The following is a 17,079-nucleotide window of genomic DNA, read 5'->3' on the forward strand; positions in this document are numbered from 1 at the left end:
TGAATTTGCTGGGCTCAGTTTTTCAGTCATTTCAACTTCCAGTTAAAATTTATCCCAGGAAAGAAAAACTTTCTGGCCCATGTTTTGTCGCATTTACCTCAGGATTTTGACCAGGGGGCAGATGTGTTTGGGACTGTTCTCACTGAACCACAACTGGGTTTGGTTGCTGTCACTCGGAGCCAGACCTGTGCACAAGCAACCCCGCCCCCAGCCCAGTCTGGGAAGCAGAAGGTGCAAGTTCCTTGTCAGTTACAGAAGGACTTCCTCCAGGCGCTGAAATCTGACACTTGGTTGCTAGCTAATAAAGACACTGTTTCTTTTGAAAACGGTCTGGCATGAGTGCAACACCGCCTTTATGTACCCAAAACTTTAAGAGCTGAGATTTTACAGCGTTCCCATGATGATAAACTTGCTGGGCATTTTGGTTTTGTTAAAACATTGCATTTGGTTCGTCGTCAATTCTGGTGGCCTACCTTGAGATGTGATGTAAAAGACTATGTGGCTTCCTGTCCTGTTTGTGCAATGTCAAACATAAAGGGGGGAAACCACAGGGGCTTCTGCAGCCTGTGGCCAGCCCGTCCCGTCCCTGGGATGAGATTTCTATGGATTTTATTGTGGATCTTCCTCCCAGTCAGAAGAAAACTGTCATTTGGGTTGTAAAAGATTTTTTTTCCAAACAGGCCAATTTCATTCCATGTGCATCCATCCCGTTGGCCCCGCAATTGGCATGCCTATTTCTCATCCACATCTACCATCTCCACGGTAGCCCCTCCCATTTGGTCAGCAACCACAGGACACAGTTTACTTCCCAGTTTTGGAAATCATTTTTAAAATTGATTGGCACCAAACAAGCGCTATCCACGTCTTCCCATCCTGAGACTGATGGTTCTACTGAGATTTTGAACTCCACTCTTGAACAATTTCTTAGAGTATACATTAACTACCATCAGGATGATTGGGTGGAGTTACTACCTTTTGCTGAAGTGGCTTACAACAATGCTGTCCATCAAAGTACTGGGCAAACCCCTTTTCGTGTGGTTTCTGGTCACGACTTTGTCCCCATCCCTGAACTGCCACAACCCCCTTCCAAACATGTTCTGCCTCTGACTGGGTTGTTAAACTGGCTGATTCCTGGCCGGTGATTCAACAAGCTTTGGCTGATGCCCAGGCTGCTTACAAGTTTCAAGCCAATAAGCATCGTTCCTTGCAACACGACTTCAAGATTGGGGATCAGGTGTATCTATCTACCAAATTTATCAAGTCACCACAACCATCTAAAAAACTTGCTCCCAAGTTCATTGGTCCTTTCCCTGTTGTTGGTCTTATCAATCCAGTTACTGTTAAATTGGACCTGCCTCACAATTTGAAATGCTTGCACCCTGTTTTCCATTGCAGCTTGCTCAAGCCTGTCCACCACACCTCCAGCGGGCATCCCCAACCTCCTCCTCCTGCTCTGATCATGATTGACGGCCAACAGCACTTTGAGGTCAAGGAGGTCGTTGATTCTTGCAAGCTTCGAGGCACCCTCCAGTATCTGGTCTGATGGAAACACTTTCCTCATCCTGAATGGGTGTCTGCTTGCCATGTTAATGCTCCTGATTTAGTTCGCTGTTTCCACCTTGCTTACCCTTTGAAGCCTGCTGCTTAGTGTTTTCTTTCTTTTGTGGGGGCAGTATGTCATGTTCACTGTTTCAATGTATAGTATACATTGTAACGTTTCACATGCCATGGTGCTGACACGCGTTTCTGTTTGGGAGGGAGCTGCTGTGAAACCTTGTACCAAGCTCAGTATCTGTGTTCATTACAATGGAATGTGTTTGGGTTATGTTCTCTGTTCAAGGACTTTTCCCGCAGACCATCAGAAACCTTTAGGAGCACCTGGGGTTGTGAACTTGGGAAGATTCTATGGGGGGAGGGATCTCATTTACACTGAGGGTTTTTAGTTTGCATTTGGCACACTTTCATCATTCTCAGCTTTCTCTGTGATCCTGCCTACTATTCTTTAATAAATCAGATATCTTTGAATTCCTGTTCATGAGTCTGATAGTGTTTTAGAATAGGCAACCATTACAATACTAAGACAAACAGTTGACTAACTGATGCTAGACAACTTTTCCTACTTACATACACATTCAGCTTAAGGACAGACTTGGGAATGGAACTCGTTCTTAAACTGGGGACCTGCTGTACCTGCCTGAAACACATCAGCTAACTGGAACTGAGATATTTGAGTAAGATGGAATGAAGTGCAGCAGGGGAACCAGACTGCCCTGCTTGTTCCAGCAGAGAGGATCCTCTCTCTGAGGCAGAGCCAGAAAGCTCGGGTGGACATCAGGGGAGGAGCCAAGATGGCAACCAACTAGCAGCTCCTGAACTAAGCTCCTGAACTGAGACTGGCCTCACCCCTTCTGCCTTAGCCCTGCAGCCCAAAAATGCCATCCGGAGGCAAGAAAAGAATCCGGGTGGATATCACCTTCCCAGCAGCCTAGGGGTGGGCTGAGGAAGATCTCATCTGTTCCTATTTCCTGTTGTTTTGAAAAAATAGGTTGCTTGTCCATTGGAGTCCAGCAGAATCTGGAGGCTACAGATTTCAAACTCTACTATCAATTTGTGAGGAAGCTGATCTTCATGAACTGACCTGATTTGAATTTTGTGGATAGTGGAATTAATTACCAAGTGAGGTCATGAGCTCTCCTTCACTGGATATGGCAGTGAAGCAGTGACAGGCTACACCTCTTCATTTATTGGGAATGCTTTAATTTAAAATTATTTATTTAAATACACGTACAGATTGCAGATTAAATGGAACAGATACAAAATACAAATACAAAACTATACACCCCCAACTGCCAAATAGATTGATACACCTTTCCTTCCTTACACATTAGGCCACTAAGTGAAATGGTCAGTTTTCTAATGCTTTCCTCCATTTGGTGTGTATTTCAGTCCTCCATAATCCCAGTCATTAAGATGAGGGCCATGTGAAGGATACCAGCCAGTCTGAGAAAGTGGCTCTATTGTGTTAAAAATATTTGAAGCTAATTGCCACAACTCTGGCCTACAAAAATATAGTGGATCTGTGTAATGAAGAAGCAGCTATGCTTCCTTTTCTCTATCATGTTAGCAAAGACATATGTGACTGAACCACTCCAGACAGATGCCTGAGGCACATATACATAATCCTTCTTCTGAGGAAGAGGTATCTAGCAAATATGACATTCGTATAGAATATCTAGTTCAAATGTGACTTTATGTTGTGGAGGGTAGAGATTATGCCCTTGCCAGTCAGATAAATTCATGAACTGAGCTTCAGAACAGAAACAAATTAAAATGGGTAGGAGGAGTGCTGTGGAACCTGAATAAAAGGAAGAGGCAAAGAAATAAGTTCCAGGTATATTCTTATGATAGCTCACAGGACCAGTGAGTTCAACTTTTGCTTGTATGTGTGTCAAATAGTCCTAACTATATGATTATTTTTGCTTTTTTTCTGAATTCTTGGCAGATCAGTTGTATTGTTGCTGGTAAGAGAAATAACTAACAAAGATACTGTGGTCCACAGTGGTCTATAAACTATATTCCTCAATATAGGTCAATGAGAAGCTTATCAAGCATTTTTTTCTTTCAGTTTTTATAAAAATTTATTCATAGTAAAAATTCATAGACTCATCAGTACAACCGTCATAGATATCATGGTGTATTACTTCAGTTTTCCTGTTTTGTTCCTTGTCTGGCTCACTTTTTGTCAGCCCCCACATTCACTTTAGTTGTTCTGACCCTTGTTATCCCATTCTTATGAGCTTTGTGCTGTTTTCTTGATGTCTTTTTCTTTTCATACAAACCATTCCTGGCCTTGGTTTAATTTTCTTTGCATAGTCCAGAGAATCATAGACCATGCCAAAGCCTGTTGTCTTCCCAGCACCAAAGTGGGTCCTGAAGGCAAAGTGAAAAATGACATGTGGTGTTGTCTTATACACATTTGCCAACTTTTCATGGATTTCTCTTTTGGGTACAGTGGCTTTTCTAGAATGAAGATCATCAATTACCATTTGCTTATGCTGAAGCAGCCGTTTTGTCATGCACTTCCTTGTTCTGATGGCCACCATGTCATGCATCTTGGCAGTATCTCTTATTTGGGAAATCAATTTCCCTGAATACTAGGGGAAAAGGTGTGCTTCACATATGCTATCCTTCTTGTGCTTCCACTTGAACTTCTCAGGTCAAAAGTTTCACCACTCAGATTGTAGATTAGCATGATCCTTTCAGCACCAACTTTTTTGTCCAGGCCATAAACAACAGCAGCTGCAGTTGACTTATCAGTTATTCGTAGCACACTGAGACCAGCAATGGTTCTGGTGCCTTTTGTTGCTTCGTGCTAGGAGTCACTGAAGTAACCTAGGACTGTGACCACAGCATTTGTAACAGTCTTTCTTAAACATGCCTCTGTAATCCCCAATGTTTTGATTAGCCCCACAAAGGATATTTCTTATGAATAAAAGTTTTTAGTTTTTCCTGTGTTCTCCACCTGGATGTTGGACCTGCCACCATGCAGTTCATGATAGTGAAAGGCCAGTGCTTCATTTCTGACTGCCCAACAGCATCATCACATCTGCTGCAAATCAGATGATTTTCAGCAAAGACTGTGTTAGTGGGGTTGGTTGATTGTCACTTGGTTCTTCACAGCATCACCAATAACTCTGCATGTGTCAGTGAATACCACATAGCTTGGTATGGTCCTATTACCCTAGTCATTGGCAATGATTTCCATCTTATTGTGTTGGAAGATACCAACACAGGGATGAACTGATGGTCACTTAGACATGGTTAACAGTTTTGCCAACAGAAATAAATAAATAAATAAATAAGCAAGCAAACAAACTGCCATGAGACCTATTAGAGACAAGCCAGAAGTTTATCAGGCATTCTTAAAATAAAAGCAAGAGCAAAGTGTCTGGAAAATAATTTCATCTGCATTTACCATGTTTTCTCTGACAACCATTTTAAGATTCAAATGAGAGAGAATCAATTTTCTCTTTGCCCTTCATGTGTAAAACCAAACAGTTTAGAGAAAGGTTGAAACTGGAATTCAAGGGAAAGGAAACAGTTCTTCTTGACCTTCTTAAATATTGCCCTGAGTTTATCTGTTTGTTACTACCACTGCTTCCCTATGATGCACATTTCAGGATAAAGCTGAGTGACCCAAGTATCCCACTTAGCACCTTCAATCATCCATACAGTTTTGTAGAGACAAAGAAACTCCTCAGTTAGAGGAATTCTTGTGCAAAAGGGATCCGTGAAAGTAGAACCTTGGAAGATCTTCCTTCTGTTCTACCTTAACTCAAGCAAAACGGCGCCATCTCACTTTTTGTCTCTAAAATGGCATTTTTGCAAGGGCACCCTTTTGCTTTCTCATAATTCTGCCGCATTGCTTCAAAGGTGCTTAAGCTTTACTTCTGAAGTTCAAAAGCAAACAAAAGCCAGAGGGAAACATTATGTGCTCTATTTCTTGATCTAGAAAAATAAAGCAAGAAGCGTGGGGATATGCCTGTCACATTTTCTACTGCCCAGTTCTCCATAATTCACTTGCTTCCTACACTGCAGCCACTTCTGAAAGGAAAGTTCAAAATCTAAGAGCTAAAAAAATCTCTGGAGGGTTATTTCTATTAGCTGAAACTGGAAGAAAGAAAAAATATTTTGAGAAGAGCTCAGTATGAACTAGTCTCACATTAAATATGATTCTGGCTGGAGCATCTCATAGTATTCAGGGCATTCAAAGAAGCTTTACGGAAGATCAGAGAACAATAGCATCTAAAGCAGGGGCAAGATGGCATCTTTAACTCATATTAGGAGCAATCATTTTGAGGATTTCAGGCACTGTGGCTTGAAAAATGTGGGGCAGATAGATATAGTAGCAGTAAAGTAAAAAAGAAATATATTGTTCTTAGACCATGAGCTCATGCATTTCTGCAGAAAAAAATAGCTGGTGTCTGAAAAAGCACAGTGCCTCTCAGAAACATTTTACACAATCTGCAGCTGGTGTGCTCAATTTCATTCTAGCTCAGTTTAAAGCAGGCAACAACAAAAACAAGAAAACCTCGAGAAGGCGGTTCAGAGGCATGCAACAAAGATGACAAAGGATGTGGAGAGTAAAAGTTTACAAATTGTCGAAATAAGGCAAAAGGGGTCTGGGAAGAGAGATCCTGGTTTTATCTCCTCAGGATATGTGTATATTCACACGTGACTAATCTGACAGTTTGTGACCTGACTCCGTGCTAAGAAGAGAGAAACCCTATAAGCCGAATGTAACAGGGAGAGAAAGCTTCTCCGCACTGTATGCTAGATGGCTGTTCCCATTGTGAAGTTAGTTACTGCCCGCTTAATTAAAAAACAAACCCCAAACTGAAGGTACTCCTGATGGAACATGACCTGCTGAGAGGTCCTCTAAATCATTCCTTACTTAGCAGAACGGCATACGTTACAACCAAGACGTCCATCAAGAGGCTGCTGTAATGTGCCATTTGTCTTTTTAACAACGGATTCTCATGCATACCAGATACCATGTAGTTATTCATAAGGGAGCGCTCCCCGAACAAAATGACATCATCTTGTTTAACATGGCTCTTCTGAAGCCCCCTTGTAAATATACAGCCATTAGCAAAAAACATATTAGCCTCAAACGATGCTCGTTCCTCATACTAACTGCAGGATTACAGCAGGCGAAAGGTGGTTGCCTATTATCAAATCTGCATTCCCTGCACATAGCTGTCCTGCTCTAGCTGTGCTGTAACTCAGTATTAAACTATACTTAATAAAATCCATATTGTGAACGGCTGCTTTGGCCAAAAGGGAGGTATGTAACATTGCATATATATTGACTTTCACTGTTGGTCAATGCCAAGATTTATAGTCTCTACAGGTAAATATTGAGTGAGGCGAGCTGTTACTCAGTTATGTTTGTCTCAGTCAATAAATCCAGATGTTGACTCCCGCAGAACATATCCTCCATTGGCTGTAGCGCGGTCTGTGCTAAGTGATGCCATTCAAGCAGAAAAGGAGTTCTTGGATCATCTAACACAATATAGACAATGTTGTTGTAAGAAGTACTATTTAAACTGGTCTTCTTGTTAAGATACATGGGTAATCCCTAAACTATGGATGTCTTGGGCAGTCCTGTAAAAGTTCAGCTTTGCCCTTGGTATTGTTGATTAACAACAGTAAAAAAAGATCCATCATTTCAGAGACTGTCAAAAGATAGTCTATTTTATTTATTTATTATTCTGATTTCTATTGCCACCTATCTCCATGTTATCTGCATGTTTAGGCACACATTCTCTGATTTCCATGATCTCAGTCCACTCGATGGTCAGTATTCATTCATAGGTGATTCTGAACTCTCTTTACCTCATTTTGTACCTCCCTGTAATGACCCAGCTATTGTTCTCTGAGATAACAATAATGAAATGATATGTGAGGGATGGGAACCTTCATTATTTAGAAATTTTGCTTCCATTGAATTAAGCAGACTACAAACAAACCATGGCATAATATTGTATTAGCATAAAGAAGCCATTATACCGTAATCCTAACTCAGGGACTGGAGTGCCTAAGAGCCAAGTTTATAATAATAATATGCTGCAAACATAAAATTGAAGCAAGCATGAGGTTACATCGTTTCTTAGTTCCTATAAAACAAGGCATCCATATTTAGTAAGAGAATTTTCAGCACCATACTCCTCTCTGCTAAATGTGTATCCTGTTTCAGATGACAAATATGCCCATATTAAGGTGGATCTATTTGGCACTTCCCTCTGGAATAGCATCTTCCTGGAGGTTCACATGGCCCCCATCTTACTGGCCTTGAAGATAGCACTGAAAACATGGCTTAGGGTGGTGGGGAGGGGTGTTCATTTTTATTTCTGTGGGTGGGAGAGAGCACTGGTTGTTGCTCCTTCCAGATGATACTGTCTTTGGGGCTTTATTTCCATTTTGTACTGTTTTTATATGTTACCTTACATTGCTCAAAGTCACTGGAGTTGGGTGGCTTAGAAGTTAGATAGAGATAGTAGGTAGGTAGATAGGTAGATAGATAGATAGAATAGAGGGATGGGGGGGGGGGAGAGAGAGAGACATGATAGATCCATCTTATTCAGGAGCTCAAGGCAATGCACATAAGACTCCCACTTCCTATTTTTCTCCACAAGAACCCTGTAGGGTAGGTTGCACTGTCTGTCTCAAAATCACTCAGGGAACTTCCACTCAGGGAACTTCCCCACTCCTAGTCCAATGTCTTACCCTCTATAAACAGAATTTTGGGACCTTCAAGAAGAGCTGAGGAGCAAATAGATCAGCTACTAGATTAAAAGGCACCAGCTTAAGCTAAATAGGCATTTCAACCTCTATGGGAAATACCTGAGGAATCCAAAGTGACCTGATCTCTGAGGAAACCTTCTTTTGTACCCACATGATATGGTGCCACTGAAACTAATCTGAGATTCAGTGCAACGTCTTCACAGTTGATGTGCCCCTGTGGTCATTAGAAGTTGACCTTGATATGAAAGAGTCTTACTTTTTCATAGACTACATTTGAGTTTTCTTCACTTATCTCCAGGCATCATGGAAACCAATCTTATCCATGTGGTATTAAGTAAGAGAGTTTTTAAGTTAAGCCATTAGTTGTGACCCATGTGGAAGCACAGCCAAATATTTATTCTCTTCAAGATTAAACATTTGTATTAGTTTTCCACTCAGACTATTTCCTTGCCTCCAATATTTCAAGCCCATGGAGTCTGGCTGAGTTTCTATGACACATTCAGTTTAGTTATTGAATAAAATCAATTTTCTGGATTTTTACAGAACATTGAACTACAAACTAACCAAACAGGTTGAGTTCATGCATAGGTCACCAAAAACCAAAAAGATTAAAAATAACTAATCTTAGCATTTTGTGCAAATGCAACCATTAGGACTTTCACTGACCTGACCAAACATGTTTTATAGATCCAACCTTTGTGTGTGTAATGGTTGCCTATTCTAAAACACTGTCAGACTCATGAACAGGAATTCAAAGATATCTGATTTATTAAAGAATAGTATGCAGGATCACAGAGAAAGCTGAGAATGATGAAAGTGCGCCAAATTCAAACTAAAAACCCTCGGTGCAAATGAAATCCCTCCCCCTGTAGAATCTTCTCAAGTCCACAATCCCAGGTGCTCCTAACGGTTTCAGATGGTCTGCGGGAAAAGTCCTTGAGCAGAGAAAATAACCCAAACACGTTCCATTGTACTGATTTCACATACAGAGCTTGGTACAAGGTCTCACAGCAGCTCCCTCCCAAACATAAACGCACGTCAGCGCCATGGCATGTGAAACGTTACGATGTATAAACTACATTGAAACAGTGAACATGACAGTGTGGCAGTCTGCTAACTAAGCATCATGGTTTGGCAAAGGGACAGTGATTTTCCTGATTTTGCAGCAGATCAAAGGCTGAGAAAGCAAGGTGTTTGCTAAGTGCTAATACATAGTTGGTGACCAGAAAAAGATATTCCAACATTTGATTGGGATAGAAAAACAATAACTTTCCCATACAGGCAGTCAAATTAAAGCCTTTGAATGTATGGCTGCCATAAAATACAATTGTGATTTTATTCAGCTCACTTCTGAAAACAAATGAAGCTCAAACTCAAACAGTGCTTTTTGGAAGCAGTATCTGAATTTCCATTCTTCCTTTTTTCTGTAGCCCAATCAATAGTAGGCTGATGCAGAAGCTTCAGTTTGGCACACAATACTCTAACCACATTGAAAATGCATAACAGCTGGCACTATGTCAGAAGGGACAGCCAGAGGGAAGCAAAATCTCAGACAGATGGATGAAATGCTTTGAACAATCTTATAAAAAAAGGTGCCAAACTAGCTGTCCTCAACATTATCTGGTTGTTGGGAAACATGTTTGCACCTCTTTATATGGCAAAGCGCATGGGCTGCTATATATATATATGACATGGTCTTCTGAGAAGGAGTTAAATGAAATGATTTTTTTTAGCTGAGGATCTGCAAAAAAAGAAAGAAAGAAAAAGTTTACTACTACTTTTTAGTTCACTTGTTTTCTTCTTCAAAAAGTCCTTACAGATTGAAAGCAGCCCCGTCACAGAAAAAACTAGAGATGTGCCTTAATGGCTAATCTGCTCACTTACCCTAGGCAGCAAAATGTTGGTATGAGAAAGCATACTAATATGAAAAGTTCCATCTGTATTCTGAATGTTTTTTCACAGCTTATCAGGGATTTAGCTGATGGTGAGTGGCTGCCACTCACTTTATTTTTTTTAAAGGATAAAGTAGATTCATGAAAGTTAGCTCTTCACTGCAGCAAATATAATATGGTTCTGGACCATTGTATCTGGTAGTCGTTGTACCTTACAATCACATATAGTTAGATCGTGTGACGAGCCCTGAATCTGGTGTCGACCATTGTCTCCTTCTAGCAATCACATTAACTCAGCTTGCTACACACGGGCTGGTATGTGAGACGGAACCCGGCCAGGTTGCTATCATAGGATTTAATCAGGCTACAAATTACTTCTGGTAAGTGACCAAAACACATGATAATCCTGTCTTCATTGGTAAGAAATATATAAAACAACGAATCAAGGCATTAACAGAAAGTCCTGCAAGGAAGTCAAAGCATTTTTTTAAAAAAATATTATCAGTTTAAAGGCAACAGCCCATAACAGAGATATTAGGATTGTACAAGCTTCAAACGTGATTCAGAAGAAGTGCTTTGGATCTCCCGTGAAGCAGCACCTTTCTGCTTTTCATCAAAGCAGCCCATGTTTTCTCAAGCTTTGGCATGAGCCTAAAAAAATGACACGGCTGCTTCAAGAGTCCCTGTTGTAAGTCAGCTCCATAAAGCGGCTTCTTTGTTGCAGGTTGAGTGTGGCTGCATTAACTAGTAGCAGAAAGGTGCTGAGCTTACACAAGAACTGAAGCCTATCTTCCAAATAATTTTCCAAATGTGCATAGCCTTTTAAGGTATGAGTCCACAGGCAAGGGATGGCACTTTGCGGGAACATTTAACATTTGGCACCCCAGTCAACCTCTCTGTGCATAGACAGTGGGCCAGTCACCCAAGCTAAAGGCAAATTATATTAATAAGAATGATTTTGCCACAAATCAAGCAGGATCCCCTCTGCATTACGCAAAAGACAGAATGCACATTTTGTCAGAAAACATAGCAATTGAGAAAACAAATACATTGATTTCAGCACTGCACATACATACCATCTCACAATTCCTTTTCAGACTGTTCCCTTTCAGAGTGAGCAGCATTGCGCAAAACACTGAAAAGAACTAAGAAGAGTTAACTAAATAAATTAAGCCACAAAACAAAATCCATATCATTCAATCCCTCAAAAGCCATCCTTGCTTCCACCATACACCACATCTTGTTCTGCCTTTTGTTCTTTCAACTTCTCACCTCTCTTTTGGAGATCTCTTCAGCTGCACCCAACCATGACTCTCTTGGTCGTCCCTTCCTCTTTACCCATTCACTCTTCCATCAAATAACCCAATCCGCCACAGCCTTTTTCACGTCATCATTCCAACAAGTATCCTTTTTCATAGTTTTGTTAGCATAATTCCACACATTCCTGTGGCATAACCCTTTTCGATCTGTTCCGAGCGGCCTCCGTATCCTCTGTCATTGAATTTATTTTCCATTCGTTCTGTAAGGAAATGATCTACCTTCTAATGCTTTTTCATGCCGGGCTCATGCCTTCTGTTTCTGCAGTTGTTTTACTTTCATGAGAGTTTCTTATGTTTCTTTCTTTTCTCCCACATTAATTTTTTCTAACATTCACTCTTGACACTACCAAATTATCGTCTGTCCCACATTTGGAACCTCTTGTCAGCCTTGCACCCTTCACTAACTTTCTTAATCTTTCATCAGAAATGATCAAATCAATCAAGTTTTTCAGTTTATTCATTTTCCTTGTTTATGCATGAAAAATTATGCTTAATCCACATATTTGAAACAGACTTTTTTTCTAACTCACCAATCACCACTCTGATTTATTCATCTCATTGCCACCTATCCATTTGTGTCATCTCACAGAATAAATTTTCCCTTGATTTGCATTGATTCGGAATGCTGGACAGTTTTTCCCAAACTCATTCCTTGCTTTTCCATTATCACCGTTCGCTAGAGCGTAATATGCAACTACCACCAACCTATGGATTCCTTCTTTCACACATACACAACATTCTAGGTAACACCAATTCCCACTTTTCAAGCATATATTATAGCCCTGTCATTCATAATTAAATCTGCATCTTCACTTCTCTGCATGTAGTTATCAATTCCACTCCACAAGATCAGACCACTTCCTTTAGATTTATTTCATTCTTTCCTTTTTGCTTAGCTTCACAAACACATAACATTATTTGTTTTTCTTTCTTTCATTTCACTTCTTAATTCATGCTCTTTATTATTTACTCCTCTTACATTCCAAGTCACTATCTTTCATGGTCATCCCCCAATTGGTTCCTTAGAAACTGACCTCCACCATCCACCATGGCTTTACAGGTAGTCCTCAGGTTACATCCATTTGTTCAGTGACCATTCAAAGTTATGATGGTGCTGAACAAGGGGGACTTACAACTGATCCTCAGAGTTCTGGATGTTGCAGTGTCCCCAAGGTCATGTGATTGCAATCCAGGAGCTTGGTGCCTGGCTCACAATTACAAAATCATAGTCAGCTGCAGTCACGTGATTGTGATTTCTGATGCTCCCTGCTGCCTTCACACAAGCAAAGTCAATGGGAAGGCCAGCAGGAATGTGGAAGTTGCGATCACGTGAGGTCCTCACTTAATGACCCATATGGTCCTCACTTAATGACAGCAACAGGGACTGCCAGGACTGCTGGAACTGCTGTTGCTAAGTGATGCAGTCATGTGACTTTTTGCTTTACAACCATGTCATTTAGTAATGGCAATTCTCGTCCCAATTGCTGTTGTAAGCTGAGGACGACCTGTAGTCAATTGAGCTTTTCACACAATGCTTTTTAGTAAGACACAAAAGGTGTAGATTACAGCATTGCAGTACTTCCTTCTTTTGATACAGACAGTACCAGTCAATTCTGGCATTTTAAAAAAAATCATTTAATCATGTCCAGTTCTCAGAGATTGCCTGGACAAGTCCCTGCCGTTTTCTTGGCAAGGTTTTTCAGAAGTGGTTTGCCCTTGCCTGCTTCCTAGGGCTGAGAGAGAGTGACTGGCCCAAGGTCACCCAGCTGGCTTTGTGCCTAAGGCAGGACTAGAACTCACGGTTTCCCAGTTTCTAGCTCGGTGCCTTAACCACTACATCAAACTGTCTCTCCAGTTTTGGCATGCTAATATATCACAGGTGCATCAAAATACCAGTTTTACCCCAAGCATGCTCACCCAATCCCATACAAGCTATGATCTGTAATCAGGAGATGGACTTGCAACCAACTTACTGTTGCTCACATATGTCAGCTAGGAGGTATGTGTAGCATATGGACTTGCATTCAGGATGTTCAACAATGTAATTCTACCAGTTATAGTGCAGTAGTCCTAATAATGTTTTCTATGTAATATCTGCATTGTTGTAATAGAGTAACCTTCTACAGTAGCTTATGCAATTTTGTTAAGGCAAACAGTACCCCTTAACATGTACCCACAATAGAGTTTTAGGACTGAGAGACAGTACCTTTCAAGGCCACAGAACATGGTGCCTAAGGCTCTACCTTTAATGGTTGGGTAGAGATTTGAATGTGGCTTCTCTGCTCATCTTCTTAAGAAAGAAACAGCTTCTGCTGCAGTTCACTTTCTGCCCACTTAAGCTGGCTGCCCTAGGTATCAGGCAGACCTTGGCCAGAAAACAAGCCTCTGAAGCACTTAACAGCAAGCATTAAGCTAATCTCCAGGTGGAGTAGCTATTAACTTTGGTGCAGACTCTTTTTGCCCCATGCCAACTGTTGGTTAATAGAAATGCCCTATTTAGTAGCTCTCCAGGTCGGCTACAGCAGAATGGCTGGGGGAGGGCAGATGACTTGAATATTTTATTTGGCACATATTGCTAGCTAGAATACACTTGGGTTACTATGGTGACCAAGGGTTGATGCTCCTTGGAGTTTGCTACGTAATTCTTCAGAAGAAGGATTTAGGGATGCAGAACAAAACATGGCAGGGAAGCATCAACCTAATAAGTTGTGGGCGGAAAGGAAGCCAGGTTGCTGTTTAGACTCCATAGTGTGTGTTCATGTGGGGCCTTGAGAAATATTCCTGCACTGAACCAGGGGCCTGTTCATTATCCCTTGGCTTGTCCTTTCAAAGAGCCCTCTACAAATAGCACTCTTTTCTTACCTGAGTCAAAAATGAACCTTCTGTCATTTGAGCAGGCAGATAAAAGGGAAGATTCCTCTTGCTGCTCCCATTTAAACAACTTTGCTTTCTGTCTGCTTCATAATAACACTGATGGAAAACAGCATGAATATTGAACAAGATGCCAGAAAGGATCTTAAACTACCCCACCGTGTTTTTATTGAGCTGTGTGAACAGCCTCTGAAGAGATAGTCTTGTTAATCAAAGCAACAAGTGTCCAGGAGTTTTTTTTGCTAAAAAAGATGTTATTCAAGGTTTTTCCCTCTCCCCTCACCAATAATATCTTTGGATAATTGTGTTCTCCCCCATGTGGTTGCTTAAACTTCCTTTGGATACATAACATTGAAGCTGGTTCTTTTCTTCTTCTTTAACAAAACCAGAGTTCTATAGATAATAGGGAGGTGGGGGAGGAGCAGCCCCTTTAAAAACAGAAGGAGGAGGAGGAGGAAGAGGAGGAGAGCAGCAATATTTGCCATTCCAAGAAAGCACAGCCTATGTTTAATGTGGAGCGTGGCAAAAAATGGAACAATATCTCCTGCAGAGATTGATTACATATGCTGCAATTGGCAGCTAGATCACATCTCCTGGCATGGAGCTGAAGTTAAGAAGGAATAATTTATATGTGGTCCGATCTGTAGCATGTCTGAAAGCCTATCATTGACACTAAAGCCTATTTGGCTAGGTGATGGATTTGAAGCTGGTGTTGTATCCCAGAGCACATGATGTGAATTTGTTGAGAGGGCTGAGTCTCTCCAGTTATAATATTTTGTTTTTATTTAAAAATTATACACTAGCCCTCACTGTCATAGAATTAAATCGGACACATGTGGAGTGCTGTTTAAACTAACACAAATTGACTAGAAAGGATGTATCTATATTCCACATACAAAGGTCTATTGCAGAGTCCCCAGATCTTTGATCCATAAAAAAACTAATATGTTGCAATATCCTCATTTGGAGCCCCTCATCCACCATGTCAAACATGCACTTTCAAGGAAATCTGCCATCACAAATGAAGGATGTGTGTGCACAACTAAATTTATTCACATGTAAATCAAGCAGAGATGAACCGCTGGTTCACAAAAGTAGATGCTAGTGGTGTGAACATGTTCACTCAGGATAAATGCATAAGTTAAATATTTTAAAAAGCGACCTGTGCTCATAGGTTTTACTTTTTCTGGTGCAGTGACAATTGTATGTGCTCCATACACAGTGTGATTATGTTTTCAACATGAGCTGGAAAGAGGGTGTGGACTCAGACAGCGCTTTTGTCCAGGAGGAAGGCTGCGGAGAGCTGGATCTGTCAAGAAGCTCACAGAACAACTCAGAGCCGATTACTCTTTCATGAGGCTGTTCTGGAAACAAACAGTGGAGAGAGAGATTGCAGAGGGTTTTTTAAAGGAGGCCTAAGGAACATTTCTTGACTAAATAACAAGCCTAAGAATGTTCCTCTGGCCTTGGAATATTACCCTTTAAAAAGTCCTCTGCTAGCCCTGCTGAGAGCGAAAGTGACTTAGAAGAGAACCCGTAACGTTTTGATTGCTTTTTTTTTTTAAAAAAAACCCCTGTGATTGAGAAACAAAACACAGGAAGCACAATGGGAAATATTACATTGTGGTTAGAATGAGGAGATCAGTGTAAAACACCAAAACCACCAAAGCCTGCATTAACTCTTCTCTGTGAGAAGCAGAGATCTTCCACACATTGCACCTTTGTTTAAGTTTTCATACATAGTTGCCTGACTAGTAAAGATTAAAAACTCCCCCAACATTCAGCTCAACTTCTGTGAACTACATGGACATATCCATGTAGTTTTCTTGGAAAAATATGGACGTGGTTTGCCATTGTCTTTTTTTTTTCTTCCCAGTCTAGCCTCTAGCCTGGACTTCCCTTGTAGTCTTCCACCTGAGTATTAACGAGGTGAAATCTTGCTTAATTATTATAGAAAGGCCTTTGATTGTGTTGATCACGTCAAGCTGTAGAACATGCTTAGAAAAATGGGAATCCCAGAACATCTCATTGTCCGCATGAGAAACCTACATACAGGTCAGGAAGCCACAGGATGGACAGAACTTGGCAAAAGGAACTGGCTCCAAGTTGACAAAGGAATGAGACAAGGCTACATGCTTTCCCTTTATTTATTCAACCTATATCTTAAGGGAAGCTGGATTGGAAGGTGAGTGTGGTTTTAAAACTGGAGGAAGAAACATCAATAACATAAGCTATGCTGATGATACTACTCTAATAGCCAAAAATGCAAAGGATCTGCAGGATCTAGTAATAAAAGTTTGTTTGTTTGTTTGTTTGTTTGTTTATTTGATTTCTATAGCCACCCATTTCAGCGAGTGACTCTGGGCGGCTTACAGCAATAAAACTATAAAACAATTAAAACAATTACAATTAAAACAGTTAAAATATAAAATAAATACAGAAGTTAAAATATAAAATAAATACAGACAAAATTTAAGGAATATAGTGAAAAAAAGACTTAAATTAAATATAAAAGTCCAAACTAATGACAACTGCTACAACAACCAGCCTTAGAATTGATAATGAAAATATTGAAGCGGTAGATCGCTTCTGCCTTTTTAGGATCAACCATCAACATTAAAGGAACAAACAATCAAAAATACACTGCAGACTACCATTTGGTAGACCACCCATGAAGGCCTTGGAAAAGA

At 40.6% G+C, this 17,079-nt stretch overlaps 2 pseudogenes; both read right to left on the reverse strand.

Annotated features, from left to right (window-relative positions):
* Positions 1 to 3,712: 3,712 nt before the first annotated feature.
* LOC134489205 (small ribosomal subunit protein eS24-like) lies at positions 3,713 to 4,112 on the reverse strand (annotated as a pseudogene).
* A 26-nt stretch (positions 4,113 to 4,138) lies between these two features.
* LOC134497747 (heat shock cognate 71 kDa protein-like) lies at positions 4,139 to 5,423 on the reverse strand (annotated as a pseudogene).
* Positions 5,424 to 17,079: the final 11,656 nt, after the last annotated feature.

Source organism: Candoia aspera, chromosome 1 (genome assembly GCF_035149785.1).
Source record: "Candoia aspera isolate rCanAsp1 chromosome 1, rCanAsp1.hap2, whole genome shotgun sequence".
Lineage (NCBI taxonomy): Eukaryota > Metazoa > Chordata > Lepidosauria > Squamata > Boidae > Candoia > Candoia aspera.